Source organism: Danio rerio, chromosome 4 (genome assembly GCF_049306965.1).
Source record: "Danio rerio strain Tuebingen ecotype United States chromosome 4, GRCz12tu, whole genome shotgun sequence".
Classification (NCBI taxonomy): Eukaryota; Metazoa; Chordata; class Actinopteri; order Cypriniformes; family Danionidae; genus Danio; species Danio rerio.
In genome coordinates, this window is record NC_133179.1 from 8,397,933 (window position 1) to 8,425,000 (window position 27,068).

A 27,068-nucleotide genomic window follows, 5' to 3' on the forward strand; every position below is an offset into this window, starting at 1 on the left:
CCACATTCCTAAGGTGTTAAATTGGATTGAGATCTGGTGACTGTGGAGGCCATTTGAGTACAGTGAACTCGTTGTGATGTTCAAGAAACCAGTCTGAGATTATTTGCGATTTATGAGATGGCGCGTTATCCTGCTGGAAACTGTGGGATAGTGATGGACATGGTCAGCAACAATACTCATGGTAGGCAGGATATTTTCTCTTTTCAGACCGTTCTCTGTAAACTCTAGAGATGGTTGTAAGTGAAAATCCCAGTAGATCTGCAGTTTCTGAAATACTAAGACCAGCCCTTCTGGCACTAACAACCAAACCACATTCAAAGTCACTTAAATCAGCTTTCTTCCCCATTCTGATGCTCGCTTTGAACCTCAGCAGATCGTCTTGACCATGTCTACATGCCTAAATGCACTGAGTTCCTGCCATGTGATTAGAAAATTGCATTGATGAGCAGTTAGACAGGTGTACCTATTAAAATGGCCAGCAAATGTACATTGTAACGATGGCCCCTTAATTTGACACCAATTTAACTAATAAATTCGTCTTGAACTGTATACAGCATTATATAAAAGTTCAATGGTCCTATAATAAGCACCAGGGTAACACCCCAGGGTTTTTTCAATGACTATTTTAGCAACAGTTAAAAAATGTAATCCTATAATTCATGCAACACATGCAAAAAGGCAAACTTCAATAGTATATTATAGTATATAGTGGATAGTAAACTTTAAAATAACTTTCCAATTACGACAAAGCAATTACAGCAAACTCACTGTTTCCCTGACGTTTTTAGATGTGTTAGTTGGAATGACTCCCGAAAATGTTGCCTGAGTAGGAGGCTCATTAGTGACTATGTATGATTGAAGGACTCACGGCTAAATGTATCTGGAGTTGTCCTCTGTATGTCTCATATTTCATGGTACTGAGATAGAAGCTTAATCTGATGAACGTGAACAATAGAGACAAAGGAGAAAATCAGTCAGTGTAATAGCCTGTCCGGGCGCACGCACACCCCTTTATGAAAGAGAGAAAGAGAGAACGACCTAACGTACCCCAGAGAAATCACATGAAGCAACCGTGTATTTGTCAGAGGTTTGAACCGAGCATATGATATGGCTACGCACATATTCTCAGTGTTGTTTATTAATTAATATTAATTTGTGCTGTTAATCGTGACTAATTGCATACAAAATAAAAGTTTGTATTTATGTATCGTGTGTGTATTGTGTATATTTAGTATGTATATAATAACACATACTGTACATTTCTTGTTTATACTTTAAAATCCTTAATATTATATATAATCCTTCTATCTATCTATCTATCTATCTATCTATCTATCTATCTATCTATCTATCTATCTATCTATCTATCTATCTATCTATCTATCTATCTATCTATCTATCTATCTATCTATCTATCTATCTATCTATCTATCTATCTATCTATATATATATATATATATATATATATATATATATATATATATATATATATATATATAGATACACCATTTGTTGTAATATTAACAATTTATGCTAGTTTAACTAATTTATTGATTTATTATTTAACACTAGGTATCAACAATGCTTAGGAAATGGTATTATTCAAAAGTCTTATGATAACAGGATAAAAACTATCCCGAAATCACACTGATTTCCTCCTCAGGCTTCTGTGATGCCTGCCTGATGTCATGAGTGTGAGCAGGCTATGGCCAGGGTGGGTTGGATCCCCTAAAATGCTATTTGCCCTAGACAGACAACATCGTTAATAAAGTTCCTCGATAGATGTCATTTTGACTCCAACAGACCGTTCAGCTGACTTTATGATCCTCTTAATGGTGTTCTTGTCAGACACACTGCTATAAAGGGAGATGCCATTAGTAAGTACACTCTCAACAGCTCCTCTGTAAAAAGTTGTGAGGATTGACTGGCTGAGGTGTGCTCTTTTCAACCTTCTAAGTATATACAGTCGCTGGTGCGCTTTCTTTGCAAGACAAGTAGTATGGAAAGACCAAGTCAAGTTCTCAGTAACATGGACCCCCATGAATTTTACAAGGTTTTTACAATTTTTATAAGGTATAATTTGTATGTGTACATGTGGGTATGTACATGTGTGATTTAGATGTTTGTATCAAATGCCAAACGAATCTACCTACGGGTACTAATCAAGTCAACTAACTAACTAACTAACTAACTAACTAACTAACTAACTAACTAACTAACTAACTAACTAACTAACTAACTAACTAACTAACTAAAAGAAAATGTCTCTCTTTGCATTGAACTTTGAGCATATCACATTCAGAGATGTTGTTTATGATCACACAGCTGCATTACACATCAACTAAAGTTTAAAATATGATATCGTAGTGGACCACCCCTTTAAACTTTGCAAATTCTGAAATTTTCTAGTATTACATTTTAGCATTTAATCCCACATAGAGCATGCTGATCTCCATAATAATGCTCAAACTTTGTATTCTGAAGGAAGCAGCCTCTTATATTCAGGTATTAGATTTTGGCATTGGCTTGCATTCACACAGGGAGCATGCTGGGATACCGCGGAGAGGAATTAACCTTGTTTCCGTTGGTGGTTTTAGCCGAGCATATGCAGGGCCACATTTTCATAATGTTGTTTAATAATTAATACTATTCAAAGTTTGGCTATATGAAAGCATTACATTTTGGCTTCTAATAACATGTGCATTCTGGGAAACTATGAAACGGATTCAAAGCTATTGCATAGATCTCTATTAATATTGAGCAAACCTTGGATTCTGCAGTCAAACAGCCTTTCAACGTGCACGTATTAAACTTTAGCTTCTAATCACACAGAGAGCATGCTGGGATACTGCTGGGATAAATCAACCTTGTTGTTGTCTGCGGTTTAAGCCGAGCAGATGCAATGCCAATGCACAGATCCTCTTTATATCGTTCACTAATCACTATTAATCAGTGGTGTGAGGTAACAACTTACAAATACTCAAACGATTGTAATGGAGTAGGCTTTCTCAGGAATTGTACTTGACTAAATGTGTACTTTTACTTTGCCTTGAATGCATTTTTAGTTCTGTATTGGTACTTTTAATCTAGTATTTTCCATCAACATGCAGATGCTACTTTATTATTTTTTCTTGCCTACAGTATGGTGATTGGCTAAAGTAGAATAATCAGTCCTGTGAATCTTGTCCAATCAAATCGCACATACGAAAGTTGCGTCCTTCAACCTCAAGACACAAATTTGTTACACGCAGTGACCAAGAGACTGTTTAGATGATGGATGCCTGTATGATGACTGATGGCCTATTTACACTATGCCATCCGTACCGTGCCCAGGCCCGTTTCCCGGATCGTTTGAGAATGTGAGTGCGCTGAATCGGGCTCAAGCGCGGTTCACTTGGCCGGCCCTGGCCCGGTTGGAAGAGGTGTGCCTGAGCGCGGTTCACTTGGGCTTTGGCGCGGTACGCTTGTGTGTGAGTGCAAAACGCGCCAAAGCCCGAAACTGAAAGCGAGACGTGACTTTTAAGGGGCTGTTTCATATGGATTTATTAATCATTCTTACTGTTCAGTGATCGCAAACTGTCGTAGTTTATTAAAGACGAGAACTTCTCACAGCACGAAAGCTGCGCGGCTTCAGCAAACCTCCTCATTTCTGCAGCACGAGAGCTTTATGATTGTTTATGAGCGCCAAAAGTGGCGGATCTGTTCGGCGAAACATCTGAATGCGTGTCACCGCATCCTTAAGGACTGTTTGGCGAAATATTTGACTGCATGTCACTGCATAACAAACGACTGAAACGATATAACAAGAGAAATCTCCTCTGTGCTGCTGAGTGAGAGAGCGCTTCTCACTGAACAGAGCAGCAGCGATGACGTAAGCGTGTCGAGGCCCATTTGTGGCGTGAGTGCGGGCCGTCGGAGGAGACGGGAGGGGGGACAAGCGTGCTTTGGCCCGGTTCGAGGCAACTGTACCTAGTGTGAGTACTGCCTGAAATTGCCAAAATACCTGAAGCAATAACTAAATGCACTACAGAATGTTACGTTTTCACACACACAAGTTGCAAATAAATGCATTAGCTTTCAGAGTATAATACTCACTACTCTGGAGTACTTTTAAAAGGACTACTTTTTATTCATAGTTTAAGTAATATTTATAGTAGATACTCTATTGTAGATACACTACATTTTTGGGTAAGTAATGATACTTTTACTTGAGCATGATTTTTCAGTACTCTTTTCACCATATTGTTCAAAATTGGGTTAAAGCAACCTCCTAATTGAGAGAATTTAATTTTGGCTTCTTATCATTAAAAAGCATCCTGGCACACTGAAAACGATGAAACGAATTTTTGTTATTTTTCGACAGTTTAAGCCAATACAGACAATTTTTGTCTGTATTATACACCCTAAAAATGTGTTGTTTTAACCCAACGGTGGTTCAAGTATGGACAACCCCAACCCCAGAAGGCACACAACGTCCTAGGGCGTTAATATCAGGTTAGGTTTACATCAGGTGATCAAAATTCAATATCTAGCCAGCGTCTAAGGACAGCGTTATTTTGACGTCCAATAATGACGTTGATATTTGATTGATTTTAGGTTGTGTTAGAAAGTGACCAAAAATCCAACATCGAGCCAACATCTTAAATCAAGATCATATTGACGTCAAATACTGACATTTATTCATCAGCTAAAATCCAACATCTGATAGACATCATAGTGGTAACGTCCACACAGAGTCAAGATGTAAAATCATTACATGTTGATGTTTGGTTGATTTTAGGTTGATGTTGGCTTGATGTTGAGTACTGACGTCAACCCGATTTTCATTTCCAAACAAAATGCAACGCCCCCATGATGTTGAGGTACAACGTCAATCTGATGTCATGTTGACGTCTTGTGCCTGCTGGGACAGTTGTGTTGAAAAATTGAATTGAAAAAAATTAAGCCAACGTTGGATTTGTCCATGCTTGACCCAAGATTTTTTTTATATACACATATATGCTCTGTATACATTATGTTTATTAATTACTTTAAAATCCAACAGCAACCCCTTACACCCAAGTATCAGCCTATATTTTGGCTTTGTCTCAAGCTGCACAACTAGTATCATCACTGTGAGTCTGAGAGAGAAAGTGCTTTATATTTGACCTCTCCTCAGTCTAAGACCAGAACAACTCAAGGACAACAACCCACTGCTGTCCGAACTGCACAAATGGGACACGCACATACAAGAGACTTGCATTAAAAGTCACTTTATTTAGATCCCTACTGAGGGGACAACCTGTAATGGAAGTTTTTCAAAGTAGGTCTCTCATGAAACATGGCTAGAGAGAGAAAGAGAATGGGAAGGAGAAAGAGGTGATGTGGAAAGGGAAGCTTAATGAAAAAGAAAGCTGAAAGGACAGAGGCGAAACAAAGTCAAAGTCTAGAGATGGACCTGGTCATATTTTTAGACCATTTATCAGAAAGAAAACAAACCGTTCACATATAAAATCAGTTTCGAGCAAGTCTTTAGCTGACATTTGCAATTCTTAGCTGGGGATTTCATGCTAGGTAACTAAAGAACGTTATCACTCTCTCTTTCTCTCTTTTACTGTCATTAATTATTAACGGTCTGCAACAATTATTAGACTATTATTCATGGGTTCTGTGGACATGGCCCTCCAGTTAGAAATTATTTTGCCGTGTTTCCTACTGGAATACTAAAGATATTCAAATCTGATTAAAAAAAATCATAGCTTCAGGAGACAGAAGACCAGTTTCATCCTTTATGATGATATATATATATATATATATATATATATATATATATATATATATATATATATATATATATATATATATATATATATATACATGCAGTTGAAGTCAGATTTATTAGCCCCCTGTTTATTTTTGCCCCAATTTCTGTTTAACGGAGAGAAGATTTTTTCAACACATTTCTAAACATAATAGTCTTCATAATTAATCTCTAATAACTGATTTATTTTATCTTTGCCATGATGACTAATAATTTTGCCCCAATGGGCTAATAATTCTGACTTCAACTGTATATGTAAAGGTTTTCATGATGCTGGAATTCATTAATCAGTACTGAAATTTTAAAAACGTCTATTTTCTGCAAACATTTGAGAGCTGTTGGGCACATTCATTAACAGCACTGATTCGTCATTGTGTTCTTGTGCTCAACAGAAATGACTGATTGGCCGTGAAGGTCAACGGTTCACCAAACTCACCACTGTTTAAAATTCATTATGTTTTAATATCCCAGTATCATCCCCATGGTATCCCAGCATGCTCTTTTTGTGATTAGGAGCCAAAATGTAATATCAATTTGGTACGTTGTTTAAATTTGGAATACAAGTTTTGAGAAATACGAATAGTATGCAGGGTATGAAAAATTCTGAGTTCTGGGTAAAAAAAAAAGTTTAATGGGTAATTATAATACCAACTTGACTTTGCAGATCCTGCGATGTAACCTTTTGCAGATTCGCACATTGCTAAATCGATGCTCAAACGATATATTGTGCAGCCCTATTTAATACTACACCCACCGGCCACTTTACTAGGTACACCTAACTTGTACCGGGTTGGATCCCCTTTTGCCTTAAGAACTGCTTTAATCCTTCTTGTCATAGATTCAACAAGGCACTGTAAATATTCCTCAGAGATTTTGGTCCATATTGACATGATAGCATCACGCAGTTGCTGCATTTTTGTCGGCAATCCATTTAGCAAATCTCCCATTCCACCACATCCCAAATGTGCTCTATTGGATTGAGTTCTGGTAACTGTGGAGGCCATTTGAGTACAGTGAACTCATGTCATGTTCTAGAAACCAGTCTGAGATGATTCACGCATGTTGTTCGATGTGTTGTACATTCAGAGATGCTCTTCTGCACACCTCGGTTGTATTAAGGGGTCATTTGAGTTACTGTTGACTTTCTATCAGCTGTAACCAGTCTGGCCATTCTCCTCTGACCTCTGGCATCAACAAGCCATTGGGATATTTGGAAATTTTATCCTTTTCAGACAATTCTCTGTAAACTACAGAGATGGTTGTGCGTGAAAATCCCAGTAGATCAGCAGTTTCTGAAACACTCAAATCCAGCAACCATGTTCAAAGTCACTTAAATCAGCTTTCTTTCCCATTCTAATGCTCAGTTTGAACTGCAGCAGATCATCTTGACCATGTCTACATGCCTAAATGCATTGAGTTGCTGCCATGTGATTGGCTGATTAGAAATCTGCCTTAACAAGCAGTTTGACAGCTGTACCTAATAAAGTGGCCGGTGAGTGTACAGTATGTTGTTTGTTGCCCTAGCCCTATTGTGATCACTTTACAGCAGTAAATAGTCTCTAGTTGGTTAGCAGGGAAAACATCAGGGTATCTGTGATTGTGTGTGTGTGTGTGTGTGTGTATCTCTTGCTCAAAGCAGTAGAAACGCTCAGATCCTCTGGCTGTGATGTGATTTGATCACATATCTTAATAGAGTTACCATGGAGCTTCATCTGTGCTCCCCTTGCATGCGTTGTCTGTCTCTCTCTCTCTCATGCTGTTTGCAGGTGCAGCCACAGAGAAAATATGCAGGCTTCCTGTGGTTTGTACCGGTGTGCGCTGTTACTCCATTCACAGTGCAAAAACACACAAATAAACGTGCACACACACACGCAGACACACACACATAATCCGCTGAATACATGTTGCTCAATGAGAAATCGCATCTGTATTTTCGATAACGGGTAATAGGGGCTATTAGAAAGATCTCAGCTGTGTTATTCTTGTGGTTTGAGGGCACCGGGTGCTACGTTTCAACAGATAAGTGTGTTAGTGTTGTTTCATCCGATGCGGTGACCCAGAACTCACCCTTTTAATTCAGCGCACATGTTTTTCATGGCTCTGGACGGGGGTCACTTTCTGTCGTCTTTCAGTTTACCGTGAAGGAAAATGAAAAGGAATGGTGTCACTGGCGTGGGATTTTAACCTTTCTGACTTGAGATTGTGTAAACACCAAGTTTTAAGTTTTCTGAACAACATGTTTGCTCGCTTGGCCAGTATGTTGTGGGTGGCTGCTGGAGAATGTAGCTGCTAAGGTGTTGTGAATGATTTGGGTTGTTGTTAATGGTACAGGATTCATCCGGGAACATGTCCTCCTTGGTGAAAGCAGCATGTTTCTATGAGCTATTAGATATGCCCATGTCAATAACATGCGCACACGTGATCTCTCCGTGTTCTGTTTACTTCAAGAGTTCACACTTAGCTCATGATTTATACATAGCTTGTTTGGCATGCTGTCCCGGGAGAGAGCCCTGAGCTCAAGGGATCCTCGAGCCCAGGGCTCCCCCCCTTTTGCAGGGCGAGCGGAGATTGAGCTCAGGTCTATCTCAAACTCCCCCGCTGCTGAGGCCAAGGCGAACTTCCTGAGAGTAAGACATTATAAAAAAGGTTTAGGCTTGTTTTATTTATAATATAGAGCACATTTGGATGGTGGGAGGAAACCGGGGAACCCGGGGGAAACCCACGCGGACACGGGGAGAACATGCAAACTCCACACAGAAATACCAGATGGCTCAGCGAGGACCCAACGCCATTGGTATTCTTGCTGTGAGGCAACAGTGCTAGTCACTGGGCCACCGTGCCGCCCATTCTGGATAAAGGAGGAAGAAGGGGAGGAGGAGGGTTTCTTCCAGACGAAGATAGTTGTAGAAAGAAAATGAGGATATATATAGTGATTTGAGATCCTTTGATTGGAGGATCATAATTAGCTAATGTGGACCAGCTGGGTCAATCATGAGCACATGCTCCTCTCGAAATTAGTTTAAAATAAAACTTCACTTTGTGAAGTCATATTAGAATTAAAGAGCCCCTGTTAGACGTCATATTTCAGTTATATTGATCTCCAACAACATACTGATATGCATGCAAGGTTTTACAATATGCATTTATTTTTACCTGATTATCCCAGCAAATCCTATATGAAGCGTTCAGCGATTCATTTGTTCCCAAACCTTTCCTTAGCGTGAAGCTAATCTGAGCTGATTGGACAGCCTGTTGCGATTGGTCGACAGCGTTCAGCGCGAGACAGTAAAATGCCCAGCGTGGTTTGTCAAGCCCCTGGGTCGCCAACAATCCGCTTGTTAAGTGTGACGTCACGCGAAGCGGCTTCCGGGTCCAAGCGCTCTATTCAACTGAATGGGGAGACTCATGAAATGGTAATAATAAACGTTTACAAAGCGATTTAATACTTTCGAAAATCACGATCGCAGTATATATGTCCATGCCTAATATCCGATGTCAGAAAGTGATTCATTTTTTTTTAATTGTTAAATTTTTGGTATTTGTTATGCAGCAAGCCCAGAGATTGTTGTGTACATTATGATTTTATATAAAATTAACTTTAATGTGTGATAGGACTAAAACGTGATCATAAACGAATGATTTCTCCACTCAAATGAATGGCGACTTGGACCCGGAAACAGTATTACATACGTCACCACTTAACAAGCGGATGGTATAGGATCCGATCGCAGCTGACGCCCGAAACACACTTCATAGTAAACTTACTTAACAGTGTTATTCAGACACCTTACCCATGAAAGCCGTGTAGTTAAACACCAGCATACTGCTCTATTCCTGATTATGATACGCATTCAGTATTAATCCACACAGCAGCAAAAGCTAAACTATTCTGAACCTTGACCGATGCACGTGTGTAGGATCAGCTGACGGTGGAGAAAGCAACGACAGACAGCAATGGAACGCGAGCTCACAAACACATTTAAATCTGTAACAAAGCAGCACGCGTCATGCTTACAATGTGGCTTTAGACGCGATATGAGAATATAAAGAGTTAACCTGATACAATGCAATTAAAAAAACACAATTAAATACTTAACATGCAAGCTAGAGAAAACAAGGAGGCAACCATTTACTTACACGTATGAGATGTATCACGGGCCAGGTCTGATTTCATTATTTATCTTTCGTTTTGGAGCTTTTCTCCCTTCTCAGCTGTGGATCATTTGTATTTGCAATCTGCAAACTTCAGAATCTGTCTGGGCTGCTGTCTTAGTGGGCGGGGCCGCAGATTTGAATCTTCCCGGGTTTGCGCGCGCAACAATTGGGCGGGGCTTATGTTTCGTAGCCACATCACGCCAAAACGGCTAAAGACTCGTCATCAAAACGATTCATTCGCACCACTATGAGTCGACTCTTTTTTTAGATGAATCAACAGTTTTAAAACTTTCAGATTTAAGCCTTAGCTGGATATTTCACTTCACTTAGAGCTGTGTTACACTACGCGGAAGGTCATTTTCAAAAACCCATAATAGGGGCTCTTTAAGAATAAATTGTGTAAAAAAACTACTTATTTGAAGTGTTGTTGAGTGTGATTGTGTGTGAAAAGTTTTGTTCTTTCTTCTCAAATTCTTTCTATCTCCAACTGATCCAGACTGAAAACACACCCTCTTTGGACTACAATGGAAATGCAATGGGAAAGTGTATGTATATGGTAGTAAAACATGCACAACAATGGTCTTTTAAAAAGTGCTACTGTCATTTTGTACTGTAACACTGTCAATTTTTCCACCTATTACATGCCATTTTAGCAGAATAGTGTGTGCGTGCACCTTTTTCACATTTCCAAAGCTCTGGTAAAAAGATCCTGATAGCCATTTAAAATAAGAACCAACTCACATGGCGTTAATTTTAGAGAACGAGCAAGAGGCAGCAGCAAAAAGAGAAAAGTGGTGATGAATTGGAGGGAGCGTACAGTCAGAACGAGAAGATAATAAGACGTGTAATTACCCATGGTCCTTTGGGCCTGCCCTGGATAATATCTCAGAGAGAGTGCGAGAGCAATGCCAGAGCGAGTGTCCTTGTGCGATGGATGCTTTTGAGCTGTTTTGTGCAGATTTTGGCTCTATCCTTCATCCCACATGTCCTCTAAGTGTCATCTTGTCTTCCTGGCCCTATTTCATGTCTGTCTCGTCTGTAGACATGCTGTCAATAGGCTGATCATCACTTTGTAACCACTGAAACTAGTTTTTTTTCTCTCTTGGTGCTGCAGAATTAAGGGAATATGATACCATAGCTTTAATAATCATTCATGATTCTTTCTTGCTTTACATTGATATGGTCAATTCGATTTTTAAGTCATGATATCTGGGTCCAAACTCTCTAACAGATGCTAAATGCGGACCACACATGATACTAATCTACACTCGCAGTCTACTTTAATATTATTAAAAATCAGGATTGTTATTTTTATAATGTAATATTGGATGGTCAGACAGTAATTCATCTTTCATAAGTGGTTAAAATATTGTCTGGGATGCAGCAAGTCCCTTGAACACCATTCATTTGTAGAAGATTTGTTTTAATGTTTAATCATTAGCTGCTGTTGACGTCATTTTCTATAATCAAAAACATCTTCTTTAAACTGTCCTAAAAGGGACGGTTATAGTAGAACTTTCATAGTAGGAACAAGAAATGCTATGAAAGTCAATGGTTACATGTTTCCAACATTTTTCTAAATATCTTCTAGACTCTAACCATTTACTTTTCAACATTTTTCAAAATATCTTCTAGACTCTAACCATTTACTTTTCAACATTTTTCAAAATATCTTCTAGACTAACCATTTACTTCCATATAAAGAACACCAAATACTATGAAAGTCAATGGTTACAGGTTTCCATTATTTTTCAAAATATCTTCTAAACTCTAACCATTGACTTCCATATTAAGAACAACAAATACTATGAAAGTCAATGGTTACAGGTTTCCAACATTTTTCAAAATATCCTCTAGTCTCTAACCACTGACTTTCCAACATTTTTTAAAATATCTTATAAACTCTAACCATTAATTTCCATATAAAGAACACCAAATACTATGAAAGTCAATGGTTCCAGGTTTCCAACTTTTTTAAAAATATCTTCTAAACTCTAACCATTGACTCAATGGTTAGAGTTTAGAAGATATTTTGAAAAATGTGGGAAACCTGGAACCATTGACTTCCATATTAAGAACAACAAATACTATGAAAGTCAATGGTTCCAGGTTTCCCACATTTTTCAAAATATCTTCTAAACTCTAACCATTAACTTCCATATAAAGAACAACAAATACCATGAAAGTCAATGGTTACAAGTTTCCAACATTTTTCAAAATATCTTCTAGACTCTAACCATTTACTTTTCAACATTTTTCAAAATATCTTCTAGACTCTAACCATTTACTTCCATATAAAGAACAACAAATACTATGAAAGTCAATGGTTACAGGTTTCCAACATTTTTCAAAATATTTTCTAAACTCTAACCATTGACTTTCATAGTAGGAACAACAATAACTATAAAAGTCAATGGTTACAGGTTTCCAACATTTTTCAAAATATCTTCTAGACTCTAGCATTGACTTTCCAACATTTCTAGACTCTCACCACTGACTTCTAAAATAGGAACAACAAATACTATGAAAGTCAATGGTTACAGGTTTTCAACGTTTTTCAAAATATCTTCTTTTGTGTTTAATGGTTATATAAGCATGGAACCACTTTGGGGAGAGTGAATAGTGGGTAAATTTTAATTTTTGAGTAAACTACCACTTTAACAAGTGAGTAAACACATATTTTCGATTATTTCTAGGTCAACCCTCCAAACTTTCATCTAGTCCTGTGTGTGTGTCTGTGTCTGTGTGTGTTTGTTCAGCTCCATGACTCAGGGCTTTTTACTGAAATTACAGGCTTCTACAGCCCACTGGTCGTCATATGAGTCACAACCTTAGGGAAACGTAGACACAAACACACATCTCTGATCACACCTCGTCAATCGCACCCACACACTTGCATTCGTGCCAGCGGCCATAGATGGGTGTCAGTATGAATCACACGCCATTATAAAGTTTTTTCGCTGTTTGTGTCTGCAGTCGCACACAAATAAAAACTTTGAAGCATGAGGCTTCATCGATATGCATGCAAACACAAACTCTGGTTTATATTGAAATGCATTTACCTGAATGGCATCTTTAATACATCATTAGTGCGCATCTCAAGAGAATTTAGGTATAAAAATTGGCGTTCATTCGATTTTTAGCAACAAAGGCTCATTGGAAATGGGGTGGGGGAGGGGGTGGGGGGGGAATAGATGTATGTGAAACCTGAAGGTTGGTGGGGGGTTGAAGGCGTTGTTTTACAGAGTGCGTGCAACGATGTATCTGAAGAGCGAGGAGGAATCCGGTGGTGAGGGGTGAGAAGGGTGCGCGACTTATTTGAGGACCGGAAAAGAGACGTGTGATTTCCGGGATTATCACTCATTTGCGGCCATCCAGGAGTCTCTATGCATTTGCGGGAGACTCCTAGAACTTTCGGGAGACTTTGGATGTCTGCATTAAAGGGCAAATATCTATCTCATACCAGGGGCGCCCCCAAGGTAAACTCTGGCCACCCCTGTGGCCACCCCTTTGGCCACCCCAATATAATTTTGCTGTTGACATTATTGATTTAAATGAACTTATAAATTCCCAATATTTAAATAAATAAATAAATAAAATGCAGTCACTAAATTATTGTTGGTGTTACTGACGTAGCTCTCACCCTCTGGTTCAATGCTGGTGAAAGCAAACTGACACATGCGCGCAGAAAACCATTCCCGCACGCCTCACGCACTCCTGTGTGAATCCCGGTTGGTTGTTTGCATGCACGCCGACAAAATAGGCACCGCTCATGCGCCGTGAAACCGGAGTAACAGCCTTTTGTGCAGAGGTGTCGGCACGCAGCGAGTTTTGACAGTCGACTAAAGTTTATATAATATGATGATGATGATGATGTTACTTTCACTATGCATGCCTTTAAAGCAGAAAGGAGGGATAATGAGTCAGGGAGGTAAGACTTCATAACATGATTTCTCAGCCATGATCTGGTCTAAGACCACAGATAATTCTATAATACATTTTTTGTATTCTTTAGAATTGTCATAATTAATTTTCATGCAAAAGGTTTCTTAAGTGATCTTGGCATATCACTCCAGTTGTGGTTTTCCAGTAATATTTAGGATTGATTTCTGTTATTTATTTAGAATAATAATTGTATATTAATATTAATTGTATTTATTTAGAATAAATATAAATAAATTGTTATATTTATTGAATAACAAATCTAACAATTCAAGAGAGGTGGGGGGTGTATAGGGTGGTTCGCTCAGGGTGTCATTTAAACTAGAACTACCACTACCCTCCCTGATCATCGTTGACAGCACGCACACACCTTCAATAGACAGCAATGGCTATTTAATATTTACCTTAAGCTACAGTATATCAATAGAAGAAGCTGCATTAAATGGCTCAAAAAGCAATATAGATAAATAATATTATTAGGTATAGTGAGTGTGTATATTGCAATGCCTTTTGTTCAGTTTGTTCATTTGTTTGGGTAATTAATAAACTCATTATTCATTCATTCATTTTCTTTTCGGCTTAGTCCCTTTATTAATCCAGGGTCACCACAGGAGAATGAACCGCCAACTTATCTAGCACATTTTTACACAGCGGATGCCCTTCCAGCTGCAACCCATCACTGGGAATAATAAACTCATTAATTTTCATTAATTTTAGACATGGCATATACCGTATGATGTACAATAAAGGCACGTAAAAAAAATAAGTTATTTATACAGTATATGAAAAGTGTTTTTAAACTAAACATAGATTTTTATTTAGTTTGCACATGTAGGCTACTTGCTGAATTATTTCGAGGAATAAATTGCAATATTTCAAGAAGAATTAATTAAATGAATAAAAACTATATTATTTCATTTATCAGAAACAAAAATTGAACATTACACTGAATTCATAATTTTTTTGTGTGCCACCCCAAGATGGTTGGGGGCGCCACTGTCTCATTCAGGACATTCAACATTCAGGACGCCGGCCCTCCAGGACTGAGTTTGGACACCCCTGGTTTAGGCAAACAAATCATATGCAATTCTCAGACATGTAAAAAATGGTGTGGGAGAAATAGTTAAACTGTTTAACCTGACAGCAAAATTGACTGTTTTTAACCACCATTTGGGTTACTTTTTTAGGTTTGTTATTGTATGTTAGCTCTATTTTGCTAATCACACCTGGGCTTCATTTTAATAGCATTGTTTTGTGTTTGTGCAAATTGCTAAGATGCTAACCACATTAGCGGCTAACATCTAAAAAAGGGTTTTATTTAAATCGGACATGCTATTTACTGTGTCAGCCTGACAAAGTAGGTTTCACCAGTAAATGTCATTCTTACGGGTTAGACATAAATCCCTTTTAAATGCTTAACACCTTTTAGGACGCCGGCTAAGAAGGCTGCTGCTTATGTAAGGCAGCAGACAGCATGGAAGCTCAATAGGGTTTTGGATCAGACCTTCAGTCTCATATTTCTGTGCACTCACTGTGATTAAATCAAGGAGCGATATGCCATGGTTTCGCAGGGAGCATGAAATACAGTATGCAAAAAGGCTTTCTCATTAAGGGCTGTGTAGCTATGAACAGATGGATGTCAAATCCCCTGCCATTACCAAAGGAAGGGTGATACATTATTTCGGACAGTTAGATCAATAAAGCATCTCTACAGCTGCAAGGTTTCCTAGCAACAAGCACACAGCGTACTTTGATCCATTCCGAACATTCCAAATCTTCTTGAAATGTTTTCAAAACATTCCAAAAGCATGTTTTCTGCTGAAATCAGACGAGCTAATCAATGTCAGTTACAGATATGTGTGCGCAAAGATGAATTCTGACCTTATTCTTACTCGAGCAGGCGCAGCCATTAGAATCATTTTGGCTTTAGACTTCCGGTCCCATTCACTTCCATTCATTTTCAGACGTTATCTGACAAAGTACCAAATACCACAATCTGTAGACTGAATCGGAAGATCTAAAACAATCGCAAAAACGAGCGCACTTCCGCATTGTAGAATATGGTCAATAGTGGATATTTGTAGAAATGTAACTTGCTGTAATACAGAATACTATGGTAAGATAATAATTTTATCTTACATTAGCATTATTTTAGTTTCATTGAGATACTACTGAAGCATTTTTAATATTTTCAATTAGATGAGAAAAATACTAATATTGTAATTTTATTTATATATATATATATATATTAATTAATTTAGAATTACAGTTTATATTAATAACAATTAATAAAAATAAAAATATTCATTTTTATTTCTATTTTTTTTACAAAATATTAATATTTTTATATTTTAGTAACTGTTATTAATTCAAATAGTATTTTTAAATTAGTGTAGTTTAATAAGTTATAAACATTAGCTAAATTATATACACTTTTTTAGGTACACCTTACTAGTACTGGGTTGGACCCCCTTTTGCCTTCAAAACTGCCTTAATCCTTCATGGCATAGATTCAACAAGGTACTGGAAATATTCTTTAGAGAATTTGATCCATATTGACATGATAGCATCATGCAGTTGCTGCAGATTTGTCGGCTGCACATTCATGATGTGAATCTCCCCTTCCACCACATCCCAAAGGTGCTCTATTGGATTGAGATCTGGTGACTACTGAGGCGATTTGAGTACAGTAAACTCATTGTGATGTTCAAGAGACCAGTCTGAGATGATTTGCACTTTATGACATGGTGTGTTATCCTGCTGGAAGTAGCAATTAGAAGATGGATACACTGTGGTCATAAAGGGATGGACATGGTCAGCAACAATACTCAGGAAGGCTGTGGAGTTGACACGAAGCTCAATTGGTACTAATGGGACCAAACTGTGCCAAGAAAATATCCGCCACACTGTTACACCACCACTAGCTTGACCCATTGATACAAGGCAGGATGGATCCATGCTTTCATGATGTTGATGACATATTCTGACCCTACAATCCAAATGTCGCAGCAGAAATTGAGACTCATCAGACCAGGCCACATTTGGTGAGCCTGTGCGAATTGTAGCCTGTTTCCTGTTCTTAGCTGACAGGAGTGGCTTCCGGTGTGCTCTTCTGCTGCTGTAGCCCAATCGCCTCAAGGTTGGACGTGTTGTGTGTTCAGAGATGCTCTTCTGCAGACCTCGATTGTAACGAGTGGTTATTTGAGCTACGATTGCCTTTCTATCAGCTGGAACCAGCCTGTCTCCTCTGACATCAACAAGGCATTTGTGACCACAGAACTGCCCCTCACTGGATATTTTCCCTTTTTCAGACCATTTTCTGTAAACCCTAGAGATGGTTGTGCGTAAAAATCCCAGTAGATCAGCAGCTTTCTGAAGTACTCAGACTAGCCCGTCTGGCACCAACAACCATGTCACATCCAAAGTCATTTAAATCAGCAGCAGATCATCTTGACCATGTCTACAGGCCTTAATGTATTGAGTTGCTGCCATGTGATTTGCTGATTAGAAATTTGCGTCAACAGCAGTTGGACAGGTGTACCTAATAAAGTGGCCATTAAGTGGCCACAGTAATACCTCCATAAAACACTATTTATTTATTTGTATATTTTAATTATTAAAAATATGAATATTTTAATTTTTAGTAATTGTTATCAATTCAAAAAGTATTTTTTATTATTTTAATTAAATAGGTATTAATATACATTAATTTAATTAAAAAGTCTATATAGATATATTAGTTCAATTAAATATATATATTTCCATGGTAATAGCTCTATAAAAATTTATGTAAGGTGTTAATGTTGACTTAATTTCCAATAACAAATATTTTGCTTTCATGGTTTTAATTGTAAATATATATCTAATCTAAACCATCGTGCACACTACATAGTGTATGGTAACATGCTTGTTTATTGATACAGCTTTTTTGGTCATTTATTCGGAATGTCAAATTGTACATAGAGAAACTATACATTTATATGCTTATTTATGATCAGATGCAGTATACATGCTACAAATAATATTCTCCACAAAACAAACAACAAATGTACAGCTCGTGTTGTTTGTTCACACACACCAAAGCTGTAGACGCTTCCAAATGATCCTATATTTTTATTTTGCAGTGCTGTCTATTGATCCCTGCAGGCAAAGAAACCAATTTCAATGATTAATTGTCAGAAGTTAATAAATAATAGATTCTCCGTGTGTATTTATGTGTGTGTGTGTGTGTGTGTGTGTGTGTGTGTGTGTGTGTGTGTGTTGGTTTCAGGGTTTAGTTGATGAATTGTCGGACTAGATGACTTTAATGGTTTCTAGCAAAGACATGTAACCTCAATACACACTGTTTTCCTTTAGGTTGTTTCATTTAGATCTCCTCCAGGTTTATTTATTTATTTTTCTAGTGTGGAAATCCTGCAGCACACAGTGTTACTATTGCACCCCAGACTGTAATTGCTTCGGCAACAGCACTATTAAATTCATGATGGATGTGCATATATATTTTTTGAGTTCATGTGCATGTGATGTTGTAGTTTAGAGAGTGTGTGTGTGTGTGTGTGTGTGTGCTCGTACAGGGCATTATTGGCTGTAAATCTTCTCAGCTCCTGCGTCAGCATAACTGTCTGCTCACAAGGTCTCTGATTAAACTATATTTAATATTTACTGCCTGTCATTGATCATGTGGTCTCAGGCGCAGCTCAAATCTCTCATCTTCTACAGTATGCCGGAAGTTCATGTATTCCCGAGGGAAATCTAATGTGCGGTAATCCATTCACTAATCCACATGATCTGCTGTCTGGACGCCAATTAGGAAAATTAACCTTTCGTCCGGCTGGTCACTATAGACTGAGACACTGATGCTTTCTAGTAGTGTGTATTTTTATCATGTAGTAGTGGATTATGTATACTAAAGTACATACAGTAGATGATACCATCTATGGTTGATATCGTTGAGCTACTGCTGTAGTTTTACTTCAGTTTAAATTAGTTTTTTCTGTTTATGTTTTAGTAATGGTGCATATTTTGGTTCACTTTTATATATACACACACACACACACACACACACATATATATATATATATATATATATATATATATATATATATATATATATATATATATATATATATATATATATATATATATATATATAAATATATTTGTCTATATGAATATTTTATTTTCATATTTATTTGTAATTATTTTAGTATACTTGGTTAAACTGAACAATTATATTATTTTATTTGACACGTCATGTTATTTTTCTGGGATTAATATATCTAAAGGAGCTGTTGACATGGAATTGAACCAGATTTGGGTAAAAACCTGAACAACACACCCAAAAATATAACAAAACAAAACAACAATCTAAAAATTTGGCACAGGAGAAAGTGCTAAACTGCTGAAATGTGTTTAATACTTTAAATAAAAGGTTTTTCTTGGTGATGGCAGCTTAAAGACACCTCTTATATGGAGAATGAAGTCACATGCATTGCTCTGTTGTGAGTTTGACTTCAACAGAGCGTAAAAATCTTGATGGTTCTGTGGGTCTCGTCTTTTAAATCTGATCTTTATTTTGTATTCTCTATTGGATTCAAGTCAGGTGATTGGCTTGGCCATTCTACAGGACGGTTTTCCTTCTCTGAAAGCATTTGAGAGTTTCCTTGGCTGTGTTTTGGATCATTGACCTGCTGAAATGTCCACCCAGGCTTCAGCTTCATCATCCTGCTAATGTAGATATTAGACTGAAGTAGCTGATATTCATTTACAATGACGAAGGGCAACTTCTGAATAACTACTGAGAGATTTCAGCTGCTGTCTGGGCTTTCACTGTCTTTCTACACCTCTCTTTCTTCATGTGTTCAGTACTTTTCCCCTTGCATTCTTTCATTTTACTACACATAACTTCATTTGTAAATTAATATTACATGTTTTTTTTTGCATGGATGGATTTCTTTGGTTGTTAACAATATCTGGTGAAAATTTCATGTCAACATCACTTTTAGAAATATGTTTTCTGAGAAAAAGGGTGATGTTAAATACTTAATTCCCCCACTGTAAGTACTTTATATCACAATGCACACTACATAGGGCATATATTATATTATATTATATTATATTATATTATATTATATTATATTATATTATATTATATTATATTATAAAAAATATACATTTTATTTTAATTTATTTAAAAACAAATTGACTTAAAATTAAACCAAAAGCTTAACTTTATATGAAAGAAAATAAACACAAATTTAAAAATTTTAAATAAATATAAATTTTTTTATGAATACTGAATATTGAAACTGTACATAGACATTCTTAGTATGAAGTTGTGGGCTTTATCTGTAAAATTCACATTCTAGTAAAACTGTTCATCAAAATATAACTGTCATAAATATACATATATTTTTATTAAACCATACATTTTTGTGTTTGATTAATTTCAGGTTATGAAACAGTATTGTATATGCAACGTCATTTGATATTTATTGTTGACCTATGTGTATTCTACATTATATACATTTTTTAAAATATCCAGTTTATTTTATACAATAGATTATATAACAATATGCTAAAATTCTATCATAAATATTCCATCTCCATTCTTGAATTTAATTGAAATAATTTAATAATTGTATCTGCTGGTGATATAAAGTACAGTTTAATACATTCACAACATGAAATAGATGCACTTTATTTGTGACATCTGCTTGAAATTCCAGGCAATTTATGCTAATAACAGTCATTTAAAAATGCTATTACTGCTGCTTACTGTTATACTGTAATATCCATAGTGCAAACCACACATTGACCTTTCGATTGGCTTCTCTCTTCTGTCCACTTAATGAGGAAAGCGTGAAGTAAATTGTTCCTGTCAGGTTCAGCTGCTGATCTGTTAATCTGAGTGAGGGTCAAACTGAGCTGTGCCGAGATTATCTCCACAACTGCACCTAATCTAGCAGGGATGGGACTTTTATTTTTAACAAGCATTATCTTTCTGTTTGGCGAGGCTTTTGGAGTCAATTCCATTCAGTTTCCATTTACCTACAGTATTGTTTATATAAATTTTAAGATATTGCAATACAGAAATGCTGAATAGAATCTCCAAGATGTGCAAAAATTCGAAAAACACATTATAAATGTATGTGTTCAATTGAGTCAGATAAATAATAATTATAATACATTTTATTTATAACGGGCTTTTCTAAAACCCAAAGCGCTTACAAGAAAGTAAAAACAACAAAACAGAGTAAAACAATAAAAAATACAAAAAACACAGTAAGAATAAAGGAAATATCACAAATTAAAAACAGTCCTAAAAGATGTGTTTTAAGCAGCTTCTTAAAACAGTCCAAGGAACCAGCATTCCTAATGTTAGCAGGAAGAGCATTCCACAGTTTGGGTGCACGGAAAGAGAACGCCCTACCTCCCATGGTGCTGAGTTTGCAGCGAGGCTAAAACAGCGCAGGACCCGAGGCAGAGCGTAGACAGCGAGAGGCAGAGGCAACGGATATCAAATCAATACCATGTAACCTGGAGCAGAACCAAGAACCGCTTTATATGTTAAAATCAATGTCTCATAATCAATACGAGACTTGACGGGAAGCCAGTGAAGCTGTTGGAGTACAGGAGTGATGTGAGACCGAGATGATGTATGTGTCAACACACGCGCAGCAGAATTTTGGATGTATTGTAAAATCTTGAGAGAATTCACTGGTAACCCTCTGAACAGAGAATTGCAAAAATCCAAGCGAGAGGTGATAAATGCATGGACAAGTGTTTTAGCGTCAGGCCTCGAGAGGAAAGGACGTAAACGGGCTATATATTTAGTTGCATGTTTAACATGAGGCTTCAGACTAAGCTAACAGTCAAGGAGAACACCAATATTACACACCTGCATAGATGGTGATAAGACAGACCCATCAACTGTTAACTCAACTACACTCTTGACATTAGAAGAAATGCCAACCAATTAAATCTCGTTTTTTGAACTATTCAGCTTAAGATAATTATGTTGCATCCAAGCTTTAATTTCATTTAATCAAGTGTTGAGCGATGACATTGATGCCGATGTCATCAGCATAACATTGATATCTAATCTCAAATTTTTGCAGGACTAAGAGGCAACATATAAATACTAAAGAGAAGTGGACCAAGTACTGACCCTTGGGGGACACCATGACATAAAGGAAGAGTAGGAACTGTGACCCCCCCCCCCCCCCCCCCCCACATAGATAAACTGTGAACGTCCAGAAAGATAGGATTTAAACCAATTGCGCACAATCCCATCCACACCAACCCAATTATGAAGTCTGTCCAAAAGTATGCTATGAGAAATTGTATCAAAAGCTGCGGTTAAGTCTAAAAGCACTGAAATACCACAAACCCCCGAATCAGCAATCAAGAGAAGGTCATTAACGACCTTAACTAACCCAGTTTCCATGCTATGTCCTGATATAAATCCCGTCTGAAATGCATCAAACAGAGCGTTTACTTGCAGGTGTTCTTGCAGTTGCACTACGACCACCTGCTCAAGAACCCTCGCCAGAAAAGGTCGATTAAAAATCGGGCGATAATTAGTCAGATCAGAGAAGTCACTGCCAGGCTTTTTTAAACTTGGTGTAACAGCAGCAGTTTTCAGAGCAGTTTAACCTAGTATAGATATATGTAAATACATGATATTCACATCTATATTTACTGAATAAATTTCTTGATGCGGCTAAAGGCTGATTTATACTTCTGCGTCAAATGCCGGCGTATGCTATGGCGTTGACGCATAGCCCTTCGCCGTGGCAGTCGGCGTCACTGACGTGCACCTCTCAAAAAATGTAACTACCAGTTGCAACGACGCGTAGCGCAAGCTCTGTGATTGGTCGGCTTGGTAGCGCTGACGAGTCTGGGCGGGACCGAGAGCCGATTGTTTACAAGTGTGGAGTCCCGTGAAGGAGCTCCGGATGGAAAGTTTTGTTTTGTGTTTACCTCATAGTTAAATTCGTTGCACGTCCGCCGGTTTCTGCCTTAAAATGAGCGAGTTTGAGCCACTTGTACATCCAGGAAGTGTTCACGAAAAGCAAAACAGCAGCGAAGAAACTCGACACAAAGACACATTAACACCTCACTGCCAACTAACGTTTTGGAAGTGTAATGCAGACCAACAGAGACAGCGCGCAGAAGTATAAATGCAAAGCTACGAGCGTTGCATGCGCCAATGGTTACGCCGGTCACTTGACGCAGAAGTATAAACCAGGCTTTAGATGGTGATGTGTCAAAAAATGTCAAATAAATAATCATAACAATCGATACAAATATATAATGCTTGTGCATACACACAATATTAAGGTCTCAAAACAATGGTATATTAATAGCAGGTGACTGTACAAAGTGAAGTTTATTTATAAACTAATTTCGAGAGGATCACGTGATTATGATTGAACACAGCTGGTTCTGCATTAGCCATGTATGATCCACCAATCAGACGATTCCTAACCCACTATAAAGAGCCAGGGCTTCTCACTACAGAATCCCCTCTTCCACCCCTACTCCTCCACCTTTCCCTTTTCCCCTTTCACCTTTGCCCAGTGGTTAGCACTGTTGCCTCACAGCAAGATCGTCACCGGTTCTAGTCCTTTAACAGGCCTGGGGATTTTTTTGTGCGTAGTTTGCATGTTTTTCCAGTACTCGCATGGGAATGTTTTTCACATTTCAAAAACATGCACTACAAATGATTGATCAATCTAAATTTAGCACTACAGTCAAACTCTCATCCAGCAACATATATCTTATCAAAAAACGGGGAGCTGTCGAGATCTACCTGAGCTCAAAGCTCCGCTCTCGCCCTGCAAATGGGAGGGAGCCCAGGGCTCAAGGACGTTTTGAGCTCAGGGCTCTCTCCCGGGACAGCATGCCAAACTTGCTCATAATCGATCATCAGCTAATCGTGAACTCTTGAAATACAAGTTATACAGAGAAAAGATTTGTATCAGCTTTCTTCAGTAATTCTCCAAGGGAATTCCATAATTTGAAAGGAGAGATGTAGATTTTGGGGGGGAAATGCTACTAGTTTTACTGTGAGCCGGTGTGTTGAAACAGCATTCATAGGCTGTAGTGCTCAAACAAGCTTTCCTTCATGAAAAGTTGTGTGTTTGCACCTGTGTTTAATGGGAAAACGGACAGCTCCAAACAAGAGATTGAGTCTTAGGCAATCAATTGCCGTGGATTTTCTGCTCTCGCTTTAATTCCCTTTGGCAGAGCGACTGATTCCTTCAACATCAAAAGGAACGGCGCTTCGTTGCAGAAAATGCTTACGAATACTTAAAGCAGAACATAATTGAAACGGGCCATTGTAATGATGGTTTGCAAAGCACTTTTTGAATTTGCAGTCCTCTGAGGGTTTTTTTATACCCGCGCATTCTCATTTCTGAGGCTTTTTATCTTGGGTTGAGTTGCTAGTTGATTACATCATCAGTCTCTTCGTGTCCCCTGCTTTAGACTGCTGTAACAAACGGATTTGCAATGAAGGGTCAGGCGGAGGGAAGCCACTGAGATGCATGAATAACCAAGTTCACAATGAACCGCAGAATGCATTGGCATCAGGTTAATGAGTGACTGGGAAAGTGCTGAGATGGAAATATGTTTCAGTGCTAGGCCGTCTTACACTCTCAAGAAAAATTACATTTGCTGTTTGTTCATTTAAATGAGGTGATATAACACAATTATTGAGTTTTATTCTGGGACAACTTCATTGTTTTATGTCCACTTTAATTTGTTAAAACTAATAAGTAAAATACATTCTGTGGAACTGAGCATTTTTTACAGGGTAAGAGAACTGTATGTACATGAAAATCTTAAACCCAGATTTTACTGCCATACTTATATACTAGTTGATTGATTATATTGATTATATTGATAACTGCAAAAAAAAGAAGGTTAACACTTTAATTTAAGTACACATTCTCATTATTGATTATTACTTAAATATTATCAATATATATAGGCTGTTTATTAGCATTTATAAAATACATATTTGACATGATCTTATTTTACACTCCTAATGCTGCCTAATACTTAAATCCAACCACTACCCCATTGAACCCAATTTATTAATAAGCAGCAAATTAGGAGTTTATTAAGGCAAAATCATAATTAGGAGTTTGATATATTTAAAGAAAGAGTACCCAAATTTTGTACTAAAAGTGATCAAATGCTGTATAAATATGCAAATGAGATATTATTTCATATACAATGCAGTCATTCATATTCTACATCCCTAATCCTACCTAATACTTAAACCTAACTACTAATTGTTAGTAAGCAGCACATGATAATATATATATATATATATATATTTTTTTTTTTTTGTAGGGCAAAATCATAGTTAAGGGTCTGATTATAGCGAGAATCGTACCTTTAAAACAAGAGTGACCAAATTTAGTATTAAAAGTGTGATCAAATGCGGTTTAAATATGCAAATGAAATATTTTTTTATATACTATGCAGTCTTTGGCATTAAATTAAACATAAAACGAAGGTTTCTTTTATATTAGTCATTAATTCAAAGTCACTTAAACCAGATTTCTTGCCCATTCTGATGCTCAGTTTGAACTGCAGCAGATCGTGTCTATATGCCTTGATGCATTGAGTTGCTGCTATGTGATTGGCTGATTAGAAATTTGCATTAACGAGCAGTTGGGCAGGTGTACCTTATAAAGTGGCCAATGAGTGTATAACAGAATTTTTCCATAACTGTCCAAAACCCGTTAATATTAGTTGTTGGTTGCTAAAATGTATAATTTCACAAAGCAGGCTTGACTTGACAATGAAGGGTTAACACCAGTAAAGGTCTGGAGCAGAGTTTCCAAGCCCCCGGATAAAAAAAAAGAATGCTTCCAAATTACAAGTATTTTCCTTTACCTGGATTTAAAAGCAGCGTTTAGAGTGAAGAAAACACAGGGCTAAATGTAGTGTGAAAAGCCCCGTAGGTACTAGGGCATAGAGATGAGCCCTTTTTTGTGTGTATGTGTGAACTAGACGCCTGCTGAGGAAACTATATGTCAATATGCATCGACAAGTGCTCATACAGGATGGAACGGAGCTGCTGTGATTGTCAGTCAATGACTCATGTGTGCACAAACACACACATATTCTCACTGGATGGGTTTCAGTGCCGCTGTCTTCTCCTCTAGGGAACGGTTGACAAATTATACACATAGCATCCACTTATTACTGCCTAAACTGCCGAGAGAAGCAGACAATGAGAGCTGCTTTAAAGAGGACAGGATGGAGTTGCGATTAGCATGGCCTCAATGAATGTTAATTACACAATGCATCTGAAAAAAACAAAGCAATGAGATTATATTAAAACATCAAGCGAAAAGCTCAGTGGAGATATGTAATTGAAAATGGTTGCAACATAGGCTCACACTGAAAACGTAGCCCTATATACATTTCTGGAGATTGGCAATTATGTAGCCAGAGGAATGTATGGCTGCATTTCATCCTTAAAACGAATGCTACGCGGCGGTGTGATGTCATTCCTTTTTACACTTACCACCTGACCGCTTTCCTCTGTGTGGACGGCTTTTCCGCTGTTACTAGTTTGATTAGTGGCTCGTTGCATATGTCGGCGTAGTTGACCATGATGACGGAGTTACGGTGCATTCACACAGGGCTTCAACGCATGGCAGAGGGCGTGTCTGAATTTGGGGCTAACGCTTTTGTCATAGCAGCGTCAGCCAATGAAATTAGTCATCGTCTACTGTCTGAGCCTGTGTATTTGCATACAGCAATCTGATTGGCTGATGCTTCTGTGGGAGCTTGAAAAGATTAGAAAGTCCCAACTTCTGCAGTGAGCAACGCCCCTGAATTTGTGCCAACGAATCCACAATGCTGTTTGGCAACGCCTGACGTCACCCATTCAAAGTGAATAGGAAGCGTTGACACCTTGCAAATTTAAGCATAAAGTATATTGAATAAAATCTGGGGTGAACAGATAAAAAAATCCCATTTGTGTGTTCATTTGTGTTCCAAAATCAGAAGAAATTTGTTAATTGGAACACAAATCAATGCATTTTTTTAAACAAATCTGAAAAATTTTATTTCAGTTTGTTGTTTACTATTAAAAAACCCATCAAATGTCAGCGCATTTATCCTGATTGAATCTCGGCAG

At 37.6% G+C, this 27,068-nt stretch overlaps 1 protein-coding gene and 1 long non-coding RNA gene across 2 annotated transcripts in view; one reads left to right on the forward strand and one right to left on the reverse strand.

Moving 5' to 3' along the window:
- Positions 1-11,421, reverse strand: part of LOC141381591 (uncharacterized) — a 419,099-nt gene extending 407,678 nt beyond the window's left edge. Inside the window, exons 1-2 of the long non-coding RNA XR_012401892.1 lie at positions 8,832-11,421; positions 6,702-8,234 (exon numbers count right to left, since the gene is read on the reverse strand). This is a non-coding gene — a long non-coding RNA (uncharacterized lncRNA). The remainder of the gene's footprint in view (positions 1-6,701; positions 8,235-8,831) is intronic.
- Positions 1-27,068, forward strand: part of camk1da (calcium/calmodulin-dependent protein kinase 1Da) — a 95,049-nt gene that overhangs the window by 23,317 nt on the left and 44,664 nt on the right.